The following is a 5641-nucleotide window of genomic DNA, read 5'->3' as shown; positions in this document are numbered from 1 at the left end:
TGCACCTCTCCCCTCGGCCATCTGGTCGCGCGCAATGCTTTCCAATAGGGCGACCAGATGGCCGGGCCGGCCTGGGAGTCCCGATGAGGGTCCATTCGCCTCGCGGATCCCAGCCAGGGCTCCAGGAGACCGGGCGCGTCCGCGCCTAGGGTCCCCTCCGTCACTCGGAGCGCGAGGGTTACAAGAAAGGTGGGTAGCCTTCCTCCGGATTAGTAGGGGCAGGGTATGCCGGGACGACCCTCCTGGGGATTGCGGTTCTCAGGCGGGGACCAGATGGGCCAAGCCCGGACGACACTTCCCCGGGGCGTCCGGTGCTCCCTCCTCCAGCCCGCGGCGAGGCAAAGTGCCCAGCACGGGCTCCATGGGTCCCCCGGGCGTCCACCGAGGCCTGCAGCCCCAAAGCCCTGCAGCCCTGGAGCCCTTCAGCCCGGAGCCCTGCAGGCCCTGGAGCCCTGCAGGCCCGGAGCCCTGCAGCCCCGGAGCCCTGCAGGCCCGGAGCCCTTCAGCCCCGGAGCCCTTCAGCCCGGAGCCCTGCAGCCCCGGAGCCCTGCAGCCACCGAGGCCTCCAGCCCCTGCAGCCCTGCAGCCCTGGAGCCCTTCAGCCCGGAGCCCTGGAGCCCGGGAGCCCTGCGGGCCTGGAGCCCTGCAGGCCCGGAGCCCTGCAGGCCCGGAGCCCTGCAGCCCCGGAGCCCTGCAGGCCCGGAGCCCTGCAGCCCCGGAGCCCTGCAGCCACCGAGGCCTGCAGCCCCAAAGCCCTGCAGCCCTGGAGCCCTTCAGCCCGGAGCCCTGGAGCCCTGCAGGCCCGGAGCCCTGCAGGCCCGGAGCCCTGCAGCCCCGGAGCCCTGCAGGCCCGGAGCCCTGCAGGCACGGAGCCCTGCGTGGGCAGGCGGGAACCCTAGCGCGAAGGCTCGGGGTTGGACAGATGGGAGTCCTGTCAGTCCCGTCCATCTGGTTGCACCTCTCCCCTCGGCCATCTGGTCGCGCGCAATGCTTTCCAATAGGGCGACCAGATGGCCGGGCCGGCCTGGGAGTCCTGATGAGGGTCCATTCGCCTCGCGGATCCCAGCCAGGGCTCCAGGAGACCGGGCGCGTCCGCGCCTAGGGTCCCCTCCGTCACTCGGAGCGCGAGGGTTACAAGAAAGGTGGGTAGCCTTCCTCCGGATTAGTAGGGGCAGGGTATGCCGGGACGACCCTCCTGGGGATTGCGGTTCTCAGGCGGGGACCAGATGGGCCAAGCCCGGACGACACTTCCCCGGGGCGTCCGGTGCTCCCTCCTCCAGCCCGCGGCGAGGCAAAGTGCCCAGGACGGGCTCCATGGGTCCCCCGGGCGTCCACCGAGGCCTGCAGCCCCAAAGCCCTGCAGCCCTGGAGCCCTTCAGCCCGGAGCCCTGCAGGCCCTGGAGCCCTGCAGGCCCGGAGTCCTGCAGGCCCGGAGCCCTGCAGGCCCGGAGCCCTGCAGCCCCGGAGCCCTGCAGGCCCGGAGCCCTGCAGCCCCGGAGCCCTGCAGCCACCGAGGCCTGCAGCCCCAAAGCCCTGCAGCCCTGGAGCCCTTCAGCCCGGAGCCCTGGAGCCCTGCGGGCCTGGAGCCCTGCAGGCCCGGAGCCCTGCAGGCCCGGAGCCCTGCAGCCCCGGAGCCCTGCAGCCACGGAGCCCTGCAGGCACGGAGCCCTGCGTGGGCAGGCGGGAACCCTAGCGCGAAGGCTCGGGGTTGGACAGATGGGAGTCCTGTCAGTCCCGTCCATCTGGTTGCACCTCTCCCCTCGGCCATCTGGTCACGCGCAATGCTTTCCAATAGGGCGACCAGATGGCCGGGCCGGCCTGGGAGTCCCGATGAGGGTCCATTCGCCTCGCGGATCCCAGCCAGGGCTCCAGGAGACCGGGCGCGTCCGCGCCTAGGGTCCCCTCCGTCACTCGGAGCGCGAGGGTTACAAGAAAGGTGGGTAGCCTTCCTCCGGATTAGTAGGGGCAGGGTATGCCGGTACACCCCTCCTGGGGATTGCGGTTCTCAGGCGGGGACCAGATGGGCCAAGCCCGGACGACACTTCCCCGGGGCGCGGTTCTCAGGCGGGGACCAGATGGGCCAAGCCCGGACGACACTTCCCCGGGGCGTCCGGTGCTCCCTCCTCCAGCCCGCGGCGAGGCAAAGTGCCCAGGACGAGCTCCATGGGTCCCCAGGGCGTCCACCGAGGCCTGCAGCCCCAAAGCCCTGCAGCCCTGGAGCCCTTCAGCCCGGAGCCCTGGAGCCCTGCAGGAGCAGAGCCCTGCAGCCCCGGAGCCCTGCAGGCCCGGAGCCCTGCAGCCCCGGAGCCCTGCAGCCCCGGAGCCCTGCAGCCACCGAGGCCTGCAGCCCCAAAGCCCTGCAGCCCTGGAGCCCTTCAGCCCGGAGCCCTGGAGCCCTGGAGCCCTGCAGGCCTGGAGCCCTGCAGGCCCGGAGCCCTGCAGGCCCGGAGCCCTGCAGCCCCGGAGCCCTGCAGGCCCGGAGCCCTGCAGCCCCGGAGCCCTGCAGCCACCGAGGCCTGCAGCCCCAAAGCCCTGCAGCCCTGGAGCCCTTCAGCCCGGAGCCCTGGAGCCCTGGAGCCCTGCGGGCCTGGAGCCCTGCAGGCCCGGAGCCCTGCAGCCCCGGAGCCCTGCAGGCCCGGAGCCCTGCAGCCCCGGAGCCCTGCAGCCACCGAGGCCTGCAGCCCCAAAGCCCTGCAGCCCTGGAGCCCTTCAGCCCGGAGCCCTGGAGCCCTGCAGGCCCGGAGCCCTGCAGGCCCGGAGCCCTGCAGCCCCGGAGCCCTGCAGGCCCGGAGCCCTGCAGGCACGGAGCCCTGCGTGGGCAGGCGGGAACCCTAGCGCGAAGGCTCGGGGTTGGACGGATGGGAGTCCTGTCAGTCCCGTCCATCTGGTTGCACCTCTCCCCTCGGCCATCTGGTCGCGCGCAATGCTTTCCAATAGGGCGACCAGATGGCCGGGCCGGCCTGGGAGTCCCGATGAGGGTCCATTCGCCTCGCGGATCACAGCCAGGGCTCCAGGAGACCGGGCGCGTCCGCGCCTAGGGTCCCCTCCGTCACTCGAAGCGCGAGGGTTACAAGAAAGGTGGGTAGCCTTCCTCCGGATTAGTAGGGGCAGGGTATGCCGGTACACCCCTCCTGGGGATTGCGGTTCTCAGGCGGGGACCAGATGGGCCAAGCCCGGACGACACTTCCCCGGGGCGTCCGGTGCTCCCTCCTCCAGCCCGCGGCGAGGCAAAGTGCCCAGGACGGGCTCCATGGGTCCCCCGGGCGTCCACCGAGGCCTGCAGCCCCAAAGCCCTGCAGCCCTGGAGCCCTTCAGCCCGGAGCCCTGGAGCCCTGCAGGACCGGAGCCCTGCAGCCCCGGAGCCCTGCAGGCCCGGAGCCCTGCAGCCCCGGAGCCCTGCAGCCCCGGAGCCCTGCAGCCACCGAGGCCTGCAGCCCCAAAGCCCTGCAGCCCTGGAGCCCTTCAGCCCGGAGCCCTGGAGCCCTGGAGCCCTGCAGGCCCGGAGCCCTGCAGGCCCGGAGCCCTGCAGGCCCGGAGCCCTGCAGGCCCGGAGCCCTGCAGGCCCGGAGCCCTGCAGCCCCGGAGCCCTGCAGGCCCGGAGCCCTGCAGCCCCGGAGCCCTGCAGGCCCGGAGCCCTGCAGCCCCGGAGCCCTGCAGCCACCGAGGCCTGCAGCCCCAAAGCCCTGCAGCCCTGGAGCCCTTCAGCCCGGAGCCCTGCAGGCCCGGAGCCCTGCAGGCCCGGAGCCCTGCAGGCCCGGAGCCCTGCAGCCCTGGAGCCCTGCAGCCCCTGAGCCCTGCAGCCACGGAGCCCTGCGTGGGCAGGAAGGAACCCTAGCGCGAAGGCTCGAGTTGGACAGATGGGAGTCCTTTCAGTCCCGTCCATCTTGTTGCACCTCTCCCCTCGGCCATCTGGTCGCGCGCAATGCTTTCCAATGGGGCGACCAGATGGCCGGGCCGGCCTGGAAGTCCCGATGAGGGTCCATTCGCCTCCCGGATCCCAGCCAGGGCTCCAGGAGGCCGGGCGCGCCCGGGCCTAGGGTCCCCTCCGTCACTCGGAGCGCGTGGGTTACAAGAAAGGGGGGTAGCCTTCCTCCGGATTAGTATGGGCAGGGTATGCCGGAAGACCCCTCCGGGGCTGGCGGTTCTTTGCCGGAGACCAGATGGGCTACGCCCGGGCAACATCCTCCCAGGCTTCACTCCTCCGGCCCGCGGCGTTGCAAAGTGCCCAGGGACGGGCTCCACGGGTCCCGGGCAGTCCTACCCCCGGGGCGCCCGGGCCCGAGAGCTCCGTCGGTCCTCCCCGTGCCCGAGTCCCAGCCGCTGTTCCCCAGCCCCCGGGAAGCAGAGAGCCCACCTAGCCCATGGTTCAGGCAGGAGCCCTACCGCTATGTAGCCTTCCTCCGGATTACTAGGGACAGGGTACTCTGGGACCCCTCTCGGTCCTCAGCCGGCAGCTGGACGGGCCCGGATGCTGCCACGGTCCTGTCCCGGGGACTGCCGTGTGGCAGGGTGCCCGGGACAAGGGGTCCGGATGGTCCGGGGAGGCTTCCCCTGCGCCTGCGGGCCTGGGAGCCCCGGCTGGCTCCAGGGGCCCAGCCGGGCCCTGGGCCCCGTACCCCAGCCTGCGGCACTGCCAAAGGCCTGGGACGGGGTTCCGTTATGTCCGGGGAACCTCCCCAGCCATGTCTGGGTTCATTGGCCCCTGGGGGCACCGGGGAGGGCGGCCTCCCCGCCCCGGGCTCCGTCTGGGGTCCTGCCACGTGGCAGGGTGCCCGGGGTGGACCCCGGAGGGCCCGGGGAGGCTTCCCCTGCGCCTGCGGGCCTGGGAGCCCCGGCTGGGTCCAGGGGCCGGCCGGGCCCCGGGTCGGGGTCTCCGGCCCCGGGCCCCGTCCCCCGGCCTGCGGCACTGCCAAAGGCCTGGGACGGGGTTCCGTTGTGTCCGGGGAGCCTCCCCAGGCCTGTCTGGGTTCATTGGCCCCTGGGGGCCCCGGGGAGGGCGGCCTCCCCGCCCCGGGCTCTGTCCCGGGTCCTGCCGCGCGGCAGGGTGCCCAGGACGGGGTCCGGGGGGCCCGGGGAGGCTTCCCCTGCGCCTGCAGTCCCGGGAGCCCCGGCTGGGTCCAGGGGCCCGGCCGGGCCCCGGGTCGGGGTCTCCGGCCCTGGGCCCTGTCCCCCGGCCTGCGGCACTGCCAAAGGCCTGGGACGGGGTTCATTGGCCCCTGGGAGCCCCGGGGAGGGCGGCCTCCCCGCCCCGGGCTCCGTCCCGGGACCTGCCGCGCGGCAGGGTGCCCGGGACGGGGTCCGGAGGGCCTGGGGAGGTTTCCCCTGCGCCTGCGGTCCCGGGAGCCCCGGCTGGGTCCAGGGGCCCGGCCGGGCCCCGGGTCGGTGTCTCCGGCCCCGGACCCCGTCCCCCGGCCTGCGGCACTGCCAAAGGCCCGGGACGGGGTTCCGTTGTGTCCGGGGAGCCTGCCCAGGCCTGTCTGGGTTCATTGGCCCCTGGGGGCCCCGGGGAGGGCGGCCTCCCCGCCCCGGGCTCCGTCCCGGGTCCTGCCGCGCGGCAGGGTGCCCGGGACGGGGTCCGGAGGGCCCGGGGAGGCTTCCCCTGCGCCTGCGGTCCCAGGAGCCCCGGCTGGGTCCAGGGGCC

Source organism: Triturus cristatus, chromosome 12, assembly GCF_964204655.1.
Source record: "Triturus cristatus chromosome 12, aTriCri1.1, whole genome shotgun sequence".
In the NCBI taxonomy this organism is placed as follows: domain Eukaryota; kingdom Metazoa; phylum Chordata; class Amphibia; order Caudata; family Salamandridae; genus Triturus; species Triturus cristatus.
The sequence above is the reverse complement of the archived record's forward strand: the minus strand, read 5'-3'. Positions refer to the sequence as shown.